Source organism: Natator depressus, chromosome 21, assembly GCF_965152275.1.
Source record: "Natator depressus isolate rNatDep1 chromosome 21, rNatDep2.hap1, whole genome shotgun sequence".
NCBI classification, from domain to species: domain Eukaryota; kingdom Metazoa; phylum Chordata; order Testudines; family Cheloniidae; genus Natator; species Natator depressus.
In genome coordinates, this window is record NC_134254.1 from 18,203,343 (window position 1) to 18,225,937 (window position 22,595).

The 22,595-nt window shown below is 47.4% G+C and overlaps 1 long non-coding RNA gene across 1 annotated transcript; it reads right to left on the reverse strand.

Moving 5' to 3' along the window:
* Window positions 1–1,268: 1,268 nt before the first annotated feature.
* On the reverse strand, window positions 1,269–8,525 carry LOC141975518 (uncharacterized). The gene is made up of 4 exons (XR_012635945.1): window positions 8,405–8,525; window positions 6,170–6,259; window positions 5,385–5,494; window positions 1,269–1,439 (listed from the first exon to the last, which is right to left on the reverse strand). It is a non-coding gene; the product is annotated as an uncharacterized LOC141975518 (long non-coding RNA).
* Window positions 8,526–22,595: the final 14,070 nt, after the last annotated feature.

The window sequence follows — 22,595 nt, forward strand, 5'->3', positions numbered from 1 at the left end:
CTCTTCCAACCCTGATGTTCTATGAATATTACACCATAAGTGCCATCTAAATGATAATGTCGCCTTTTGATCTCTGAGTCAATTGAATACAGTAATGAAGCATTACAAGACAGGAACAGGATTTAAAATCTACAAGATCACATTGTTAGATTTCTAATAGGATACAGCTAATCATCAACACATTTAGCACTTACTCTTTAAAAAGAAAAGGTGAACTTGTGGCACCTTAGAGACTAACAAATTTATTAGAGGATAAGCTTTCGTGAGCTACAGCTCACTTCATCGGATGCTGAAGTTCATGAAAGCTTATGCTCTAATAAATTTGTTAGTCTCTAAGATGCCACAAGTACTCCTTTTCTTTTTACGGATACAGACTAACACGGCTGCTACTCTGAAACCTGTCACTTACTCTTGATTCTCTAACAATACAGGCAAATGGGTTAAATATTCTAGTCTACTTAACATGGCTTTGATAACTATCTGCAAGGAATGGCCCTGTTTACCAATGCAATACCCTTTTGATATGTCCTTAAGGGTTGCTTACAGGTCACCAAGCTTGCTGATTTTTTTACCTTTTCTGGCCCAGCATTACAGCACCCACTTAGCAAGAATGTTGCATGGAAAATAAAGTTAAGAGTGACTGCTTCACAGTTTCTCACCTCTCTCTTGTGTTGAGACTGTGCTCAATGGATGCCTTCAGGTTTCCAACTTACTGAAGAAAAAGCAACACGTGTATATAGTGTCATCCTGTTTCCTAGTTTGATTTTGTGGTCTGTAGTAGACACCAACTAATCATAGAATATCAGGGTTGGAAGGGACCTCAGGAGGCATCTAGTCCAACCCCCTGCTCAAAGCAGGACCAATCCCCAATTTTTGCCCCAGATCCCTAAATGGCCCCCTCAAGGATTGAACTCACAACCCTGGGTTTAGCAGGCCAATGCTCAAACAACTGAGCTATCCCTCCCCCCAAATGACTGTTGATTTCATGGGGGGCAGGGGAGAAAGGGGTAGGCTGGCAGCAGATGGTGCAGTATGACTGCTAGCCGTCGTCTCCTGGGTGCTCACCAGCAGACAGTGCAGTAGGACTGCAAGCTGTTGTCGTCTCCTGGCTGGGAGAGCAGTCTGAGACAGAATGGCCCCCTCAGGGATTGAACTCTCAACCCTGGGTTTAGCAGGCCAATGCTCAAACCACTGAGCTATCCCTCTGCCAATAATAAGTGTAAGGCAAGCCTCACCCACAGCTGGCACTTGTCTCAGCGTCTTCAACTTTTTCCTGGTGCTTGATTTACTTTCTCTCCAACCTTGCCAAATTTATTTTATGGGTGCACTTCTTATAGCATGTAAGGTGCCACCGAGCTGTGTGTTTAACCAGGTCCTCCATGCTGGTATTCGCTGAAGATTCAGCTACTAGTCAGTACTCTTCATCTCCCCATTGATGCCTATAAATGATCAAGACCAAAGTAAAAACAAGGCTTTTGTAATCAATTACTTTGGGATTATAATTAATTATGTTTTGTAATGTATGGTATGTAACTATGCATGTACCATTTGCAGATGGATTCCAGTAATTTCTGGCTGGATGCTGATGCCTTAACCAGTGCCTCACTACAAACTCTTTTGGCATAATAAACAAACACACTGTAATCAACCCCTCTGAACCACTTCCTTTTTTTGCCGATGATGGCAAATCATCTTGAAATACTATATTTATATATAGAGAGAAATACTATAAATTCCATTTATAGTAACGTGGAACATTTTTTTAAAAAATCAGCTATGTTCTGTGCATTAACTGATAACACGGTATGGTCAGTTGTGAGAGAGTTGCGTGTTTGACAAGCCTGTGTTAAAGTATAATTAAAAATGTTAATTTTTAAACATTTTCTCAAATATATATCACACATCATTGTTCAAGTCTCTAAGGTTTGGTATGTTTGGTATGATTACCTTCATAGGAGAAAGGGCTTTTGAATGGTACTAAACTCAACCCATTTCTGAAAACACATCAAAATTTCCCACCAACCAGAAGATGTGGAGCTGGGGGCGGGGGGGAGCATGAGTTCCTACCTGCCACACCGCAGAATGTGGCCCCATTGAAATTATGATTCTGTCCATTTTTATTAATCAAATGACACCTCCCTTAGCTTTCTATCATTAACTTGCCCATGGAATTACACATGTTCCGAGACTACCTGCTCAATAGATCATTGTATCGTGTCTCACACAAAATGTCCATTTTTGTATTTGTTAATATTGCATTTTGGTATTTGTATGGTAATGATTTGTAAAATTACTAAATAAACATCTATCGTAAGAGAGAAGGAGACTGAGCTATTCTTTCTCATTCCTGTGTCTCTTGTATGTGCATCTGTTTTGTTTTAGACATCACAATAAGACTACAACTCAGGACCATCTACAGCTGACTCTCAATAAAAGCATTTAACACCAAATGAAGACTATTAAGCAAAGGAGTTTTCCCTATATAAAGAACCTCTACAGTGAAAAGGAATAAAAGAAATGGTTAAAATGAAAAGGTTTTATGTTCTTTTTTCAAGCCTTTGTCCATGTGGATCCCTCTCATGGTGGCAAGATTGTATTCTTTTGACCAGCAGTCTCTGTTGGGGCTACAGCTATACTCTGTGTATCCTCATGTCCACTCCACCTAATGGCATATAGGGTAGAGTGGCCCTGATCACCTCTCGGTTCCCTCTGATTACCTATGGCTGCAAGACCCCATAGCAGCCTCTCTTCTTGGTGTCACACAACAGAGAACACTCTTCCTGCCCTCTGGCAGCTCCTTGTTTTTATTTTAATCAGTCTGGTTCACTCTAATGCCAAGGCACCTTCCCACCAAATATCTGAGCCCAAACCTTGAGGCTTCAAGCCTTGCTCATCCATGACTGTCTTAGGGAATACAGACTAACACGGCTGCTACTCTGAAACTGTCTTAGGGAATGGTCACAATTATTGCCATTTTCTTTGAGCATGAACCACATTCTGGCCTATTTCTTGCTGTGCCAGAAGGTCGACAACACACCTTGCTGCTTGAGAGAAACTTGGCTAAAATGCTTTCTGGTGGATCTAAGAGGTTACCTCCAGGTTCAGAAATATGTCCCTCTGCCTCCAAAAAGGGACTGTCCTCTCAAAAATTCGTTTCCTTCAGTGTCCCAGTACATACAGACTCTAACCCAAAGCTCCCTCAGCCAGTGTCAACAAGGAAACTTTTACCCCTTTCACAGGTTATCCTTGGTCCACCAAAGCAGGGCAGTGCCTCCACCTCCTGTTGGCAGGGCCAATCAGTGTGCCATACCCAGGATTACGCTCAGCACCAAGCCTCTGCCCTGCATGGGAGAAAACCATGACACTGGACCTGGTAACAGTATGGTACCAGTGTATCTACTATTAGCTTTAAAGCTAGACCCCCTGGCACTGACCTCAATACTGATGTTACCAGCCCCTAGCACCTGGACTCTCCCTTCCTAGCAAGGAGAGGACAGCATCTCGGCGAGGGCAAATATATTCCTCCCACTCATTTTTCCCAGAGTCAAGCTGTTGGGTCTCAAAACATGCAATGCCTTCCTCCCCTAGGGAATCTCCAGATAAGGCTATATTGCCACTCAGTCACTAGGCATTCAACCTTGTGGCCACCTTGACATTGTAGCCTATAGGATGGTTTAGGTTAAGCAGAAACCAGGCTTTGGCCTAAGTTAGCCTGACTGCAGAGGAGTATGGGAAATTAGTGTTGCTAGTGTGAGAAAGTTAGAGAGAAACTGAAAGTTAGCAAGGACATGACCCAATATTAAGGTTTTGGTTAACACTAGTTTCAGCAAGGTTTTTAATAAAAAGAAAAGGAGTACTTGTGTGAAGTGAGCTGTAGCTCACGAAAGCTTATGCTCAATTAAATTTGTTAGTCGCTAAGGTGCCACAAGTACTCCTTTTCTTTTTTCTGAAACCAAGGTTTTTAATGTGTGTTTTTGAGAATTGTGAATGTTTTATTAAAATACTGTCTAGTATGGGAAGGACATTGGTGCAAATGTTAATTTAAATCATGTGTAAAAGTCAATACAAAGGTGGCAGAAATATAATTATGGTAAAGGACAATTTAATGTTAATTAGTATTATAATTAATTATAAAAGGAGTAGCTTGCTAAATTTCGAGACAGCTCCAATTAACATAAAAACTGTACCATTGGGGTCCAGAATTATAAGGCTGTGGAGAAAGAACTGGAGATGCGGTCGGTCTATCCAATCCTTCATCGCAAGCACGAGGCAAGTGAGGGCACAAGCATGGATCAATGGACACTACTTTCAAATTCTCCAACTCCAGATGCATGATGTACATGTGTAACCCACACTGGAATATAGATAGGGACCACACATCTAGGAGAACCTCCAGTTACAGGTAAGTAACCTCCTTTGTCCACTCGTCCCCACTGCCAGGAAGCAATCAAACTGTGAAATGGTGTCACTTTAATGGGCTAACTCCATGTGTCTTCAGCTGCCAGAAACAAACTGCAATCTGGCAGATTACCATGGGCATCCGGTGACTTGGCTGTTGGGGAAGACTAGCCTCTGGCCCTCCCCTTGAACCTGAGGCCCTGCCCCTCCCACTCCCCTTCTGCCCCCACCATTCCTCTACCCCCACAAGAGCCCCACCTCCACTGTGCTCCCTGGCCCCAGCACCGGGTGGTGCGGGAGTGAGGCCCCAGCCCCAGCGCGCCGGGCAGCAAGGCCCAGCGCTCCCAGGCCTGGTGCTCCAGGCAGCATAGCTGCAGCGCCCCCAGGCCCAGGTGGCACAGTCCGAGTGCCAGGCAGGCAGCACAGCCCCAGCACCAGCCACCCCGAATCTCTGGGGGAGGCAAGCCAGCCTAGCCCCAGCCAGCCTGGGCCAGGGCAAAGCGCTGGAAACTGCAGGAGGGGGCCTGGCCTGGTGGTGGAGCATGGGTAGGGCCATACTAGGCTGTTTGGGAAGGCACAGCCTCCCCCTGCCTACGATATCTGCTGCCCATATAGATTACCTCTGGCAGGCTGGTGAGATCGAAGTGCTAATGGCATATCGTCCTACTACTGCATTTCACAGCGATATGGTAGTGCTTAGACCCATTCCCTAAGAAGTTGGTGTCTGACTTTCGTTTAAACCTAACTATCAGTCTCCTGGTATCTCCTACTCCTGTGCACATCATTCGGCGCCTCGCTCAGAGGCAAGCTGGTACCAGCAGACCCATGAGGATTCTCTGCTCCTACCAGATCTGAGCTTGGTACCATGGAGTTCCTGGAACTAAGAAAAGTTGGTTCCCCCTTATTCTTGATGTTCCTCATGTGGAGCTTGGTTCTGGAAGGGGAACAACTCAAGACTTCAGAGACTAACCAAGAGAGTGTCCTACCTGTGTCTACTGTACCTCGTGGGCTTTCTGGCCCTATGGTCATCATCTTCACAGAAAACAGTCCTCTATAAAAGGAGACAACAACAGGGACACCCAGACCAGTGATGCTCCTGGGTATAGATTCAGACAGAGAATGAAAAGAATTAAAAAAAAAAAAGGTGAGAGAGTCCTCTGAGATGCCCACAGGCTGTCTTGAAAATCCCCCAAATGGTATCAGAACCTTCCAGCATTTGATAGGCAGAATGGCAGCTGTCCTAGATTTCCTTCCAGCATCTTTATCTGGGAAGCTGCATAAACTTTTCCACATCCTGCAGGACATGGAGAAAGAAAAGGGAACCCTCCTACTAGAGAAGCTCTGTCACAACCTGTCAAAGAGGTGTGGAGTCACATTATTTCTACTGGCTTGGTCTTAAAAAAGCAAAAATGAACTAGTTCTTCTTCGAGTGTTTGCTCATGTTCATTCCCTTGTAGGTGTGTCTGCTCACCACATGCATAGAATCATAGAATACCAGGGTTGGAAGGGACCTCAGGAGGTCATCTAGTCCAACCCCCTGCTCAAAGCAGGACCAATCCCCAGTTTTTGCCCCAGATCCCTAAATGGCCCCCTCAAGGATTGAACTCACAACCCTGGGTTTAGCAGGCCAATGCTCAAACCACTGAGCTATCCCTCCCCCCATGCACCGGTGCCGGAAGTCTGTCACTCAGTGGTATCCATAGAGGACCGGCTCTGGCAACCTCCGGAGTGGCGGGCATCTGCTGTGGTATAAGGGGTGCTGCCGGCTCACCCCACCCTCAGTTCCTTCTTCTCGCCACTGACGGTGCTGGGATGATTCCTCGCCTCAGCAAGCGGTCTCCTCTCAACTGCTCGTTGCAAACTTGGTTGTAAATAGTTGTAAAAAAAGTTAATAGTTTTAGTTCCCTTAGTCTAGTTTTAGGTTAGTTTGTAGTCCTGGATGGGACTTAGCCTAGGGACTGGGCATGCTCCGCTCCCTGGGCTTCAAACCCTGTGACTAGTGCAGAAAACCCATACACCAGTCAGTGACCACCACAGTAGCTGTTTGAGGTGCTTGGGGGAAACTCACGTCAGCAACAAGTGTTGCATTTGTAGAAATGTTAAAGCCTCGGACCAAAAAGGAACAGGACATGCATCTCCAAGCACTCCTTAGGGAGTTAGCACTTATACCGGCACCACAGCCGTCTAGGTCGGACTCTGCTCCCAGCATGGTGGCCACGCTGTGGCGCGCACCACCGGCCGACCTGCAGCGATCCCCCTCCCCAGTACCGTTAGAAAGGTAAACAGGGCCATTCCATGTAGATAGTTATCAAAGCCTGTAAAGGGAAGGACACCCAGAGGAGAGCAAAGACCCATGAGGGGCAGCTCTTCACCCCTGGACAAAGACCGGGCCCCAGCTCCCTAGGAGCAGGCTAGCCCACTCCAAGACCTGCCCACCATCCTGGGAAGCAGCGGAAGCATTCAGCACCTAGTGGTGCCGTCGACACTGGAGGCCTTTCAGGCCACAAAGGAAGGACATTCTGTCCCTACTGGTGCTGCCCCTGCCAGCCACGGAGGTGCCCTGCTTCAGTGGAAAAGCTGCCTTGGGACCCTTCCAACAGTCCCCATCAGTGCATTACCGCTCCTCACCACAGAGAGTGTCCTGCCAGTGCTCACCAGCGCAGAGCTACCATGCCATGGACACAGGTCTGTCCACCCATCAGAGTTTATGGCGTCGGCCCCTGGACAGCTCTCCTTGGGCTTGAGGAGACGCAATGGCGCAGACTTGCAGAGGTGTGGCACTCGTCCCCACTGCCCCAGTGCCAGGAACACCCGAGCCACTCTCCCAGTGTTCGGCACCGCTCCAGCAGTTCAACCCGCCGGTCCAGAGAGCCCCATTACTGGTCACTGGAACAGCTCACTGTTGGTGCGCTGTTGGTTCCCACTCCCATGCGACAGATCGCTCGCTAAGCATCAGGCATAGATTGCTGGGTTACCATTGCTGATCTGCTGAACGCCAATGCCGGTCACTGGGATCATGGCATCGAGGGTCACTGCCTTCGTGCAAATCCTCAGCAGAGCTCCGGGATCGGCACAGACAGATGGCCTTGGCACCGTCCTGGTCTCCCAGACATGGGCCTTCCTCCTCAGGCTCTGACAGCAAGGAGTCGTCAGGGCTACCCATCAGAGGCACTGGCCTTTCCTTCAGCACCTCCCTGTGCAGTCTGGCCTCAAGGCTAGTGGCCCTCCCCTGGCACCTCTGGAATCCCTCGCAGGGGCATAGGTCAGCCTCGGGCATCAGATAAGCGGTCAGCAACGATCTCCTGCCCACCCCGCCCACCGACACAGATGTGACCCTAGAGAGGACTCCACAGGGCTACCTGGCCACAGCGGAGGTGCCCATGCAGGAGACGACGGAAGTGGCAGAACCGCTGGTGCCCGCCTCCTCTTCATCCTCACCTAATCCTCCTCAAGGACTGAACTCACAACTCTGGGTTTAGCAGGCCAATGCTCAAACCACTGAGCTATCCCTCCCCCCAAAGGCTCATGGTTATACCTTTCAATTTATTTCTGTTCCCCCCCTCCAGCCCTCCCTCCCCATCCCTCTTCAGGGACCCCTCTCACGAGAGAGCATGTTTGCTCAGGAGGTGCAGGGCCTTCTGCAGGTGGGAGCTGTGAGGATGTTCCCCAAGATTTCAGGGGAAAGGAGTTTTACTCCTGTTATTTTCTAATCCCAAAAGCCAAGGGGGTTGGTCTAAGACCCATCCTGGACCTACGAAACTTCAACAAATATTTCACGTCTCGCATTGTCTCCCTGGCCTCCATCATCCCTTCCCTGGATCCAGGAGACTGGTACGCCACCCTCGATTTAAAGGACCCTTACTTTCATGTATCGATATTCCATGGACACAGACATTTCCTGCGCTTCACGGTGGGGACTGCCCACTACCAGTTTGCAGTGCTCCCTTTCAGCATAGCAACAGCCTCGAGGGTGTTTACCAAGTGCATGTCAGTAGTGGTGGCTTACCTCAGACATCGGGGTATCCACATTTACCCCGTACTTTGATGACTGGCTTATCAAAAGCCACTCCAGGACCCAAGTCCAGCGCAGCGTCACCGTGCTGCAAGCCATGTGCCGTGCCTTGGGCCGGCTGATAAACGACAAAAAACAAAACAAAACAAAAAAAACCCCCATGACATTAATCCCGGTCCAAAAGATAGAGTTTATCAAAGCAGTACTCGACTCTACTCAAGCCAGGGCATTCCTACTGCAGGACAGGTTCAGGACAACATCAGATCTCATTACCAGCATCTCAGCACACCCACTCATCACAGCCTGGGTCAGCTTCAGACTATTGGGGCACATGGCAGCATACACGTATTTCATCTGCCATGTGAGGCTCAGACTGTGGCCCCTTCAACTTTGGCTAGCCAGCCTATTCCCCATCCAGGTATCATCTGGACAAGGTCATCGCGATCCCACCGAAGGTACTTACCTCTCTGCAGTGGTGGACTGACCCAAGGGTGGTGCTGGAGGGAGTGCTGTTCCAGAATCCATGGCCCACAGTCTCCCTGATATCAGATGCTTCTGACGTCAGCTGGGGAGCACATCTCAGTATGCTGTGGATCCAGGGGACATGGTCTCCAGCAGAGCTGGCATTACATATAAACGTCAGGGAGCTCAGAACCATCTACCTAGTATGCGGCATCTTCCTTCCCAAGCTGTCCAGTTGAGTAGTGCAGGTGTTGACTGACAACACGGCCTTGATGTTCTATGTCAACAGGCAAGGGGGAGCCTGCTCATTGGTTCTCTGTCAGGAAGGACTTCACCTGTGGGACTTTTGCATCCAGCATGCGATCCATCTGGAAGCTTCTCATCTCCCAGCGCCTGGAACACGCTGGCAGATCGCCTCAGCAGGTCCTTTTTCTCTCACCATGAGTGGTCGCTCCACTCAGAGGTTGTCTGGGTGCTCTTCCAGAAGTGGAGGGCTCCTCAAGTGGACCTGTTTGCCACCAGATAGAACAGGAAGTGTCATCAATTCTGTTCTCTCCAAGGACTCAGCAGGGGTGCCCTCTCCAATGCCTCTCTTTTGTCATGGCCGGGAGAATCTGCTGTACACATTCCGGCTGATTCTGTTGATCAGCAGGGTCCTATCGAAAATCAAAAGGGACAAGGCGCGAGTCATGATCTCCCTGACATGGCCTCACCAGAACTGGTTCGGCACACTCATGGATCTGGAAGTGGCTTCCCCATGGCCACTGCCCAGCTGACCGAACCTACTCTTGCAGGACCACGGGCTGCTCCTGCACCCGAACCTTCCCTCTCTTCATCTCACAGCTTGGCTGCTGTGTGGCTGAACCCAGAGGAATGGTCCTGCTCTAGCCAGGTACAGCAGGTTCTCTTGAAAAGCAGAAAGCCCTCCACAAGAGCGACTTACCTGGCAAAGTGGAAGCGGTTCTCCTGCTGGGCGTTGGAGCGTAGCATCTCCCTGACCATCGTCTGTCTGTCCTGGATTACCTGCTCCACCTAAAGCACCAAGGCCTCGTGCTTTCTTCCATCAAGGTGCACTTGGCAGCCATATCAGCTTTTCACCAGTGTGTCCAGGCCACATCAGTGTTCTCGCATGAGATGTCGATCAGGTTCCTAATGGACCCACTGGTCCGGGATCCAGTTCCCTAATGGGACCTCAACCTAGTCCTCTCCAGGCTCACGGGCCCACCCTTTGAACCTATGGCTTCTTGTTTCATTTCCCATCTGTCGTGGAAAGTTGCTTTCCTTGTAGTCGTTACCTCGGCAAGGCATGTATCCAAGATTAAGGCCCTTACTTCACAGTCTCCTTATATGGTATTCTACAAGGATAAGGTACAGCTGCGACCTCATCTAGCTTTCCTGCCTATGGTGGTGTCCCCTTTTCATATCAACCAGGATATCTTCCTCCCAGTGTTCTATCCAAAGCCGCACTCAGTCAATGAGGAGAGGTGGCTGCACTCTTTGGATGTCCAGCGAGCCCTAGTGTTTTACCTGGCGTGCACCAAGCCCGTCCGCAGGCTGACCCAGCTCTTTGTCGTGACAGCAGACTGGATGAAGGGTCTCGCAGAGGATCCCAAATTGGACCACCACCTGAATCTGGACCTGTTATGAGCTGGCTCAGGCCGAGCCGCTGCCTATAGTGAAGGTTCACTTGACCAGGGCTCACGCGTCCTTGGCGGCCTTCCTGGTGCATGTCCCTATCCAGGACATCTGCAGGGCTGCGACATGGTCTTCAGTACATACGTTCACAATGCCCTATGCCATCACCCCGCAGGCAAGAGACGATGCTGGCTTTGGCAGAGCTGTATTGCAATCAACATGGCCATGAACTCCTGCCCGCCTCCGATGGTACTGCTTAGGAGTCACCTACAATGGAATGGACATGAGCAAGCACTTGCAGAAGAAAAGACAGTTATCTTTTTTCGTAACTGGTGTTCTTTGAGATGTGTGGCTCATGTCCATTCCACAACCCACCCTCCTTCCCCAGTGTCGGAGTTTCTGTCAAGAATGAACTGAGGGTGGGGGGAGCCAGAAGTGTCCTTTATACTATGGCATATGGGCGCCATTCCAGAGAGTGCCAAAGCCAGTCCCCTACAAATACCATTAAGTGAAAAACTTCGGGCACCGGTGCATGTGGCGAGCACACAAACCTACAATGGAATGGACATGAGCAACATCTCAAAGAACACCAGTTATGAAAAAAGGTAACTGTCTTTTTCCTCTGCTAGAGTCCTAGGGAAAGGTACAACCTACTTTAAGGAGCCTGGGTGGGATTTTGAAAAGCATCCAAATGACTAGGGAGCACAAGTCTCATTTATTGTCATCTGAATACTATCTAAAATCCTATCCTCTGCCCCAGATCCTTTGTGAGAGTGGCTGCAAGTGGGAAGGCTATAATCAGGGGAGGCATCTTGTGCTCGGGGGAGGAGGAGGAGGAGGAGTAGGAGTATTTGGATGTGGCTGACAGGAAAATGTACTTCAGAGCACCGTTGGACAGATCCTTCAGTTATCAGTGTGTCATGGTCCCACGCAACCGCTGTGTGTTCCACGACTCCCTCTTGGGCTCATCCTAGCCCTTAGGAGGAAAAAAAAAGTTCCTTGAACTTTTTTATGAAGATGAGAAAACATCCAGTACTCTGCAGGGCTCTGCAGAGGTTCAGGCCAAGGTCTTGGACTTGCCTTGGGAGGAGCTGACCTCTTCAGTTCCAAGCTGATAGGTTCTTGCAAAGGGTGAAGGCCTCTGAGCGGGTGGCTGGGTGCTGGAACCAGCTGGTTTACAAAGGAAATGTTTCAGGGGGGATACTTTCAGCAGCCTTCCATTACTCCTCCTTCAACCAGAGACACCACCATTCAGAAGGTTCCCACCAACCCTGCCAGGAGAAACAGATTTATCCTTCCTGATTCTGACCTCCTGCATAACACAGGCTACAGGACTTTCCAGAATAATTCCTGTTTGAAGTAAGACAGATCTGAGAAAAACAGCCAATTTGGATTTAAAAATTGCCAGTGTTGGAGAATCCACCACAAATTTTGATGAATCATTCAGATGGATAATTATAAATTACCCTTACTGGTAAAAAGTTGCACCTTATTTCTAGTCTGAATTTAGCCCTCACTTATAAAATTTCTGTTGCCCATGTAGCTGCTTATAAACTGCGATCAAGTCACACACCTTAACCTTCTCTTTTGTTAAGATTGTGTTAAAAGAACAGGAGGACCCAGAGGAGGATTGAGTAAACAGGCTTCTTTATTGTGGTACTTGTTCCCCTTGACCCAATTGTCAAGTAAGCACTGAGTTAATCACCTCATACTCTTTTATCTAAGTTACTATGTAAATACCACATTTACTACAATACCCCCCAAACCCTTATTGAGTAATATGAACACCTATTGTGACGGGGCAAGGCCAGATGGCTATAGAAAAGTAGTGGGAGATAGATATATTAGTTCCAGACTAAACAAATCCCTAGTACCAGGATAAGTGAAATGGCAGCTGCTCCAGGTCAATTAAGACACCTGAGGCCAATTAAGAATTTTCCAGAAAGAAGGCAGGGAGAATGCTAGGTTGATTGCGACACCTGAAGCCAATCAGGGGCTGGCTGAAACTAGTTAAAAGCCTCCCAGTCAGTCAGGTGAGTGTGGATGTCAGGAGCTGTGGGAGGAAGTTGTGCTGTTGGAGAGACTGAGTAGTACACACCATATCAGGCACAAGGAAGGAGGCCCTGAGGTAAGAGTAAAGTGGAGCTTGAGGAAGTGAGGGCTGCTGTGGGGGAAGTAGCCCAGGGAATTGTACATCATGTTTCTAAAAGGTCAGCTACCATAGCTGATACTATTAGGGTCCCTGGGCTGGAGCCCGGAGTAGAGGGTGGGCCCGAGCTCCCCGCTCCTTTGCCCCCTGATTAATCACGGGGACTGGGAGACAACAGAGACTGTGCAAGGAAGGATAACTTCTCCTCACCTCCCTCGCTGGCTTATGATGAAAATGGCTCAGGAGACCGTTACCCTTGTCTCTAGAGAGAGAAGGGTTATGTGGAGGGTCACAGTGAGCCTCTAAGGCTAGCGAAATCCACCAGGAAACGCGGGACCCACAGAGGCAAGGACAGAGCTTTCATAGAATCACAGATTATCAGGGTTGGAAGGGACCTCAGGAGGTCATCTAGTCCAACCCCCTGCTCAAAGCAGGACCAAGCCCCAACTAAATCATCCCAGCCCGGGCTTTCTCAAGCCTGACCTTAAAAATATGTAAGGAAGGAGATTCTACCACCTCCCTAGGTAACACATTCCAGTGTTTCACCACCCTCCTAGTGAAAAAGTTTTTCCTAATATCCAACCTAAACCTCCCCCACTGCAACTTAAGACCATTATTCCTTGTTCTGTCATCAGCTACCACTGAGAACAGTCTAGATCCATCCTCTTTGGAACCCCCTTTCAGGTAGTTGAAAGCAGCTATCAAATCCCCCCTCATTCTTCTCTTCCGCAGACTAAACAATCCCAGTTCCCTCAGCCTCTCCTCATAACTCATGTGTTCCAGTCCCCTAATCATTTTTGTTGCCCTTCGCTGGACTCTTTCCAATTTTTCCACATCCTTCTTGTAGTGTGGAGCCCAAAACTGGACACAGTACTCCAGATGAGGCCTCACAAGTGTCGAATAGAGGGGAACGATCACGTCCCTCGATCTGCTGGTAATGCCCCTACATATACATCCCAAAATGCCATTGGCCTTCTTGGCAACAAGGGCACACTGTTGACTCATATCCAGCTTCTCGTCCACTGTAACCCCTAGGTCCTTTTCTACAGAACTGCTGCCGAGCCATTCGGTCCCTAGTCTGTAGCGGTGCATGGGATTCTTCCGTCCAAAGTGCAGGACTCTGCACTTGTCCTTGTTGAACCTCATCAGATTTCTTTTGGCCCAATCCTCCAATTTGTCTAGGGCCCTCTGTATCCTATCCCTACCCTCCAGCGTATCTACCTCTCCTCCCAGTTTAATGTCATCTGCAAACTTGCTGAGGGTGCAATCCACATCATCCTCCAGATCATTTATGAAGATATTGAACAAAACCGGCCCCAGGACCGACCCTTGGGGCACTCCACTTGATACTGGCTGCCAACCGGACATGGAGCCATTGATCACTACCTGTTGAGCCCGACAATCTAGCCAACTTTCTATCCACCTTATAGTCCATTCATCCAGCCCATACTACTTTAACTTGCTGGCAAGAATACTGTGGGAGACCGTGTCAAAAGTTTTGCTAAAGTCAAGGAACAACACGTCCACTGCTTTCCCCTCATCCACAGAGCCAGTTATCTCATCATAGAAGGCAATTAGATTAGTCAGGCATGATTTGCCCTTGGTGAATCCATGCTGACTGTTCCTGATCACTTTCCTCTCCTCTAAGTGCTTCAGAATTGATTCCTTGAGGACCTGCTCCATGATTTTTCCAGGGACTGAGGTGAGGCTGACTGGCCTATACTTCCCAGGATCTTCCTTCTTCCCTTTTTTAAAGATGGGCACTACATTAGCCTTTTTCCAGTCGTCCGGGACTTCCCCGGATCGCCATGAGTTTTGAAAGATAATGGCCAATGGCTCTGCAATCACATCCGCCAACTCCTTTCGCACTCTCGGATGCAACGCATCCGGCCCCATGGACTTGTGCTCGTCCAGCTTTTCTAAATAGTCCCGAACCACTTCTTTCTCCACAGGGGGCTGGTCAGCTGCTCCCCATGCTGTGCTGCCCAGTGCAGTAGTCTGGGAGCTGACCGTGTTCGTGAAGACAGAGGCAAAAAAAGCATTAAGTACATTAGCTTTTTCCACATCCTCTGTCACTAGGTTGCCTCCCTCATTCAGTAAAGGGCCCACACTTTCCTTGACTTTCTTGACTTGTCACAACTGGTGTCAGGAGTGGGACTTCATTCACAGCGTGGCGGAAGAAAGGTTTTAAAAAAAGAAAGTGCACTGGGGTTTTGGATTTTTTGTTTTTTTTGGTTTGTTTGTTTGCTTTGTACCACAATGGAGGAGGTGGTCAGAGCTCTGGTACAAGCCACGGCAGCCCAGCAGGAGGCCAGCCGGGTTCAGGCAATGGCACAACAGGAGTCTATGCGGCTACAGCAGGAAACCAATCAATTATTGATGAGCCAGGGGACCCAAGATCCTGCCCTCTTGAGAGGGGTGGTGGACCAGTTGAAGATCCTCACCACCCAGGCCCGGGGGTCTGATGGGACACGAACCCTGAGGGCCACTGGTTGTCTGCCAAAGATGAAGTCAGGAGATGACAGAGGCATATCTCCTCTCCTGCGAAAGGACTGCTCAGCGTGAGGCGTGTGTTAGGATATAGATATTCAGGCCTGTCTGCAAAGGCCTGTACTTTAAGAATTTAGGTGTATTCTTATCACTTGGCTAGTTAGAGGTATAAAAGAATCAAAATCACTGTCTGCCACTGTAAGGTCCTTCTCTTACTGTGACAGTCTGAGGCCCTGTTCTTAGGCTAAGGCCTTTGGCTAAGCGACAGAGGCAGCCATAAGCTGGGAAGCGACCGGTCACATCCTCACATTCCAAAGTAGTCACATTGAAAGAAGGTGCTATTGGGCTGTTAGGAATACAATCCTGTCCTGATAGTGCCTATCACCTCCAGAGAAAGGGAACTGCCTAGAAGATGTAAAAGGAAATTGAGGTTGATAGTTTTCTGTCTGGTAAGAACTCACTTATCAATAGACACAGCTGGGAAACTCTTATGTCTTTATAGATGTAGTTGTGAAATCCTCACTTCTGTATTGTTTTGTCATATAGTTCCCACTTTGCTATTGTTTATTGGCATGGTCTCTGTCTGGTTCTGTGATTGTTTCTGTCTGCTGTATAATTAATTTTGCTGGGTGTAAACTAATTAAGGTGGTGGGATATAATTGGTTAGCTAATCATGTTACAATATGTTAGGATTGGTTAGTTAAATTTCAGTAGAATGATTGGTTAAGGTATAGCTAAGAATATTACTATATAAATTAGGGGCAAACAGGAAGTAAGTTGGGATTCAAAAATAAGGAAAAAGGAACTTGTATTTAAGCTTGCTGGAAGTTCACCCCAATAAACATCGAATTGTTTGCACCTTTGGACTTCGGGTATTGTTGCTCTCTGTTCATGCGAGAAGGACCAGGGAAGTGAGAGAGTGAAAGAATAAGCTCTCTAACAGCGTGGCCCCAAGAGCAGTGGGCCAGCATTCTCGCCCCTTTTTTGTGTGGAGAGGTACAGAAGGCCTACTTTGACTTGCCTGTCACGGATGCCACTGACTATACCTGTCTGAAGGCAGAGATCCTAGCACGATCAGGAGTAACGGCAGTGGTAAGGGCCCAGAGGTTCCATGAGTGGAAATACCAGGAGAACAAACCCCCGAGGTCCCAGCTATTCGACCTCATACACCTAGCGCGGAAGTGGTTACAGCCCGAGGTGTTCAGGCTGGAGGAGATTTTGGAGACCCTGCTCATAGACCATTACATGCGGGGACTGCCGCCAGATCTCTGCAAATGGGTAGTCCAGAACAATCCGTCCATGTATGATGAGATGATCACACTGGTAGAAAGATGGATGACAGCCAGGGAACTGACCCGACTACCCAAGGAAGGCCCCTTTTGAAGCAAGCACCCAATCCCAACCCTGGAAGGTTGGGCAGCCAAACTCCTGGGGAGTCCTAGGTGGAAGAGGGGGGGCGTGAAAACCAGCGGGGACCCCAGAAGGAAGGGATTGGCCTGAGTGGGGGGAACCCTGGGACTAAACCCCCTAAACCCCGGGATAGGGGAGTGATTAAAAACAATTATAGATGTTATGCATGTGGGGAGTGGGGACACATAGCAGCACAGTGTCTCAGCACCGAGGAGCCTATGCAATGTAACTTGGGGGATTGGGAGGTCCCATGCTCCCTTATCCACCTCGCGGGGGTTGCATTAGCCCCGCATAATTACACCAGGCCAGTGAGGATAAATGGAGCAGAGACTACAGCCCTTGTGGACTCTGGGAGTGCTATCACCCTCATATTGGGTAAGCTGGTAAAAAATAGTCAGCTGCTATAAGCCAAATGCGTAGCTGTGACGTGCATGCATGGGGCTGTGAGCCATTATCCCACCATCCCAGTGGAGATAGAGGTTCAGGGAAACCCCATTGAGGTGACTGTGGGCGTAGTTCCTAAACTTCCATATGGATTCATAGATATTTAGGTCAGAAGGGACCATTATGATCATCCAGTCTGACCTCCCGCACAACGCAGGCCACAGAATTTCACCCACCACTCCTGCAAAAAACCTCACACCTATATCTGTGCTATTGAAGTCCTCAAATCGTAGTTTAAAGACTTCAAGGAGCAGAGAATCCTCCAGCAAGTGACCCGTGCCCCATGGGGAGGGACTATCCAGGGTTTGATAATTTATTCCCCCTGGAGAGGCTGGAGGGAGGTGGGGACCCTGAGGACAGCGACTTGTCACCTGGGGAATGTCAACCCCCGATGTTCGCTGAGATTTCTCAGGATCTGTTCTCAGCCCCCCAAAAGACCCGGAAGACAAAAAAAAAGGGGAGGAAAGCCGCGAAGGCCTTGGGAACCCGGATCCTGACCCAGGGCCAGAAGACCTCCCTAGTAGGCAGATGGACACGAGCAGCCAACAGAGAAACTTCCACCACAGAAGGTGAGCCAGAGGCTGCCCCCAGCCATGACATGTGCAGTGCCAAAGCAGCCATGAGTCAAAAGTTGTTTGCAGCATCCCAGGAAGGTGGGAGATTAGCATCTTCAAAGTCCTATTGTTCCCCCTAATAGCCCATCCAGGATGATTGCATTTTGTCTGGTGGCCATTCCCCAGGTGTAAAAGACAGTTGTAATAGGTACATAGATAATATTTCCAACTTCAGATACAAAAATGATATATGCATACAAATAGGATAATCATAGTTAGGACACCATAACCTTTCCTAGAATATCTCACATTATCCATCTTACATAAAACATATCTTAGTTATGGCCATGTTCAGATCATGACAGTATCTCTATGAAGAATATAGGGCATCATGTCACAGAGGCACAGCAGTTTTCCAAATAATCTGAACATGTGTGAGGGTTTTAGAAACACCAGTTATAACAACAGCCATATAGGGTCAGAACAGTGGTCCATCTAGCCCAGTATCCTGTCTTCCAATGATAGCCAATGCCAGGGGCTTCAGAGGGAATGAACCGAACAGGTCACTTATGGAGTGAGCTATAGGCGTGGACTCTGTGGGTGCTCCGGGGCTGGAGCACTCACAGGAAAAAATTAGTGGGTGCTCTGCACCCACCCGCAGCCAAGCTCCCCGCTGCAACTCGCCTCCGCCTCTGCCCGTGAGCGCACCACATCCCCGCTTCTCCTCCCAATACTTGCTGCCGCGAAACAGCTGTTTTGCAGCATAACAAGCTGTGGGAGGGAGGAGCAGGAAAGCGGCGCGCTCAGGGGAGGAGGCGGGGAAGAGGCAGAGCTGGGGCGGGGATTTGGAGAAGGAGTCCAATAGGGGCAGGGAGGGGGCGGAGCCGAGAGGGTTGAGCACCCACCAGCACCAGGAGAAGTTGGCGCCTGTGGAGTGAGCCATCAACTATCATCCACTCCCAGCTTCTAGCAGTTGTAGACTTAGGACACCCAGAGCATGTGGTTGTATCCCTGACCATCTTGGCTAATACCTATTGATGGACCAATTCTCCATGACCATATCTAATTCTTTTTTGACCCCAGTTATACTTTTGGCCTTCACAACATCCCCGGGGCATTGAGTTACACAGATTGACTGCGTTGTATGAAGTAGTACTTTCGTTTGGTTGTTTAAAACCCGCTGCCTATTAATTTCTTGGGTAACCCTTGGTTCTTGTGTTACGTAAAGGAGTAAATAACACTTCCCTAGTTACTTTCTCTACACCATTCATGATTTTACAGCCCTCTATCCATAGGCACTGACTCCGTGGGTGCTCTGGGACTGGAGCACCCATGGAAAAAAATAGTGGGTGCTCAGCAGCCCTGCGGATCAGCCCCTCCCTCTCCCCCCAGCCCTCCCACCCCCTGCAGCGCCTCCTGCCTGCCAGTGATCACCTGGAACAGGCAGGGGGGAGGAGGGAAGAATGGGGTGGGAAGAGGCGGGGTAGGGGCTTGGTGGAAAGGGTGGAGTTGGGAGTGGGGCCTGGGGTAGAGCAGGGGTAAAGCAACCCCCAGGAACTCAGGGCCTCTGCCTCTCTCATATATCCTCTTAGTCATCAGTTTTCCAAGATGAAAGGCCCAGCCTTTTTAATCTCTCCTCATATGGAAGCTGTTTCATACCCTTATTCATTTTTGTTGCCCTTCTCCACACCGTTTCCAATTCGAATATATATTTTTTGAGATGGGATGACCAGAACTGCACACAGTATTCAAGGTGTGGGCATACAATAGATATATATATAGTGGCATTGATATTTTCTGTACTATCAATATGGTTCTATGATTCTAGGAATCCCTTTTCTAATATTTCCTAACATTCCGTTTGCTTTTTTGACAACTGCTGCACATTGAGCAGATGTTTTTAGGGAACTATCCCCAATGATTCCAAGATCTCTTTCTTGAGTGGTAACAGCTAAGTTAGACCCCATCATTTTGTATGTATAGTTGGGATTGTGTTTTCCATTGTGCATTACTTTGCATTCATCAGAACTGAAAAAAAGTTCTTAATGAAAAAGCTCTGCTTGTGGTGCAAATGTTTGAAAAAAAGCCCCTTCCCCAATACACATCAGACATTCTCAGAGATCTGCCAAGAGTAGACTTGAACTCAAGTCAATGTGTATGGCTGAGGTTCAATGGCTAAAACATGCACCCTGACTGAAGGTCACAGAGCAGCATCACTACAATGCATGCACCAATCACTTTCTCTAGCTCAACCACCAGGCTGGAACTACTGTGGAAATCTAATTTTAATCCCAAACAACATTGAAATATTGCTTCCCCAAAAGCACAGATTGCTAAACACTATCTGAGTTGAAACCTGCACAGGTGACATCAACTTGGGGTAGCAAAATGCAATAGTTTGAACCCTAGGTGAACACAAAAAAGTTATAAGACCATAAAATGTTTGTTGCGTGAGAATGACACACACTTGGGTTTGAGACACTCAGGTTTATTAATTCAAACCTTTGTTTGAACCAAAATTACTATTACAGTAAGAAATGACAGACATACAGAAAAAGGAAATGGCCAGTTACCTTTTTCTGGGGCACAGGCAAGTCATAATGGATTTTTTTTCTACAAAGCTTTGACTACCTCTTACAATTAACCACATTTTATACACTGCCAAATTACATATTCATTAGTTTTTTGCAATTACCATTATCATGAATATTTTTTTATTTATATATATATCTATCTTATGCAACTCATAAAATAAGTATGCATAAACTTCAATTGGCATGACTGTTGCTGTCCTTGCTTTTTTCATGTTATGTCTCTTTTCTAATTGGTTTATTACTACTGATTACATGCTTATTATGCATATTTAACCAGGTCACTTTGACCCTTTTGTCTGCATAGGGCCATAGGGACTTTTTGGGACTTTCCTGTTTTTCTCTACTTGTCTTTTCCCTAAATGCCTTTTGGCAGCACATTTTGTGTGTCTGTTGTCCTTCAATTTAAGCACAGTGGCCAAAACTTCCCCTTTGTCCTACACAGCAGTTATACATAATAACAAGGTCACTAAGGCAATGTTACACTCCTGTCAAGAAAAGTAGGCTGAAGCCAGCCCAAATACAATCTTACTGTCCAAATTATGCATCAGACATTACTGTTATAACAATTCTCCGTAAGTTGACGTCACATGATGTTTTGGTGAGGGCTTTATCTGGAGACTCTCAAGTGCTCAAATGACCCTAAATTTTGACTACTACCCCTACACATTGCCCCAGTGAGCCACAGCCAATTTTTGGGCTTGCAGAGTAAGCACAAGGATTTTAGAGCACTTAGAAAAATCAACTGTTGAACAGTAAATTAATCTCATTCATATCTAGAGTGGTGCTGTTGCTCCACTATAATCCTTTTTCATACAACACACAATTAGTCTGTGGAATCATTGTGAAAAATATCACTGACAGCAAGAGCTTTGTAGGATTTAAGAAGGTATTAGACAAGTATATGAAAAGCAAGAATATCTAGAGTTAGAACAGTATTACAGACAGAGTCAGTAGCAAGGCTGGAAGTGTAACCTTTGGGTGGGCTAGAGTTCACTTCATTTCCCATCTCCAGTGACTAAAAAAAACCCCCAACTCCCACAGAAAGTAGCTGGAGACCCAGCGTTCAGTCTCTAACGATTTCTAGCAAGGATTGCACAGGGTCAAGCTCCACCCATTCAAGTTCCAAAAGGAACTAAAGAAATGAATTTAATTAAATAACTTTATAAAATAACTATGTCATGCTGTAAAAATTATATTATTTGTTTCATTATCATAAGATTTTATAATCGACAGACATTATCTTCACAGTTATACATAAACATAAATAAAGAAAACAAATTAAAATGGAATGGTTCAATCCCCACAGAAATAGAGAGAGAAGAAACAGAGCTCCCAAAAGCTTAGATTTTGTTCACCTATGTGTAAGTTAGAGTCTTTGGTCACCAAGATCTATAAAGGTTTCAGTGGCAGCAGTGTTAGTCTGTATCAGCAAAAAAACAAAAAACGAGGCATCCTTGTGGCACCGTAGAGACTTAACAAATTTAAGATGCTACAGGAGCTATACAGTCTGCTGAGTCTAAAACAACATCTTTCCTCCACTTGCTTGTAGGAATCTTCAGTTGGAATCCATGCAGACTTCCTCTGCTGCAATCACTGCTAGCCAGTCAGCTAATAGATTAACCAATCACTCTGTTAAGTGTTTAGATTTAAAGAAAACCCTGTTACAAGAAAATACAAAACTGAGAATAGCAAAACAGAAATGACTCCTTCCCCATTACTACATTTAAAGAAACATTAGTGACCCAGGCTAGTTGAGACAATTTAACTAGAACAGTTTGGTTAAAATCAAAACAAGATCAAAAGCATACAATTAAAATAGAAGTTATTTTTCCCTTTCCAATTTCTCCTTGCTATAATTAGCATTGCCCATACTTCCCTGTTAGAGGGTTCACAATATCACTAACCAGCTGCAAAATGCTTCAGCGGTAGGGACACCAGCCTGCTTCCTGCTGCTAGGCTCAGCTTCTCTCAACTCACCCAGGGCAGGTGGCCTTCTGCAAAGCAGCTGCCCCTGGAGTCTGACTCCAGCAACAGGGAACCTATTGGAGCAGACCCAAAACTACCACACCCAATTCCAGAAGCTTCTGGATGTGGCGTGCGTAATCTGCCTAGCAACAATGACCCAGACACAGCTCACACCTACCTCCCCCAATGGATCTCTTAAAGAGATATCGCCCTATTAAAAAGAAAAGGCGTCTGGAAGGTGCCACAAGTCCTCCTTTTCTTTTTGCGGATACAGACTAACACAGCTGCTACTCTGAAATCTCCCTATTAGGCACATAGGTTACAGTAGTACTGTGGTTAGTTAAGGTTGCCCAACACTGCACATTATAAGACCATGTTTCCATTTTTTTAATAACTTTGCCAACTTTAGCAGATTGGGCTGAAATTTTCTATGCCAGCCAGGTGTATGCGTCAAGATAAGGATTTCGGAAAGATCCAGCTCA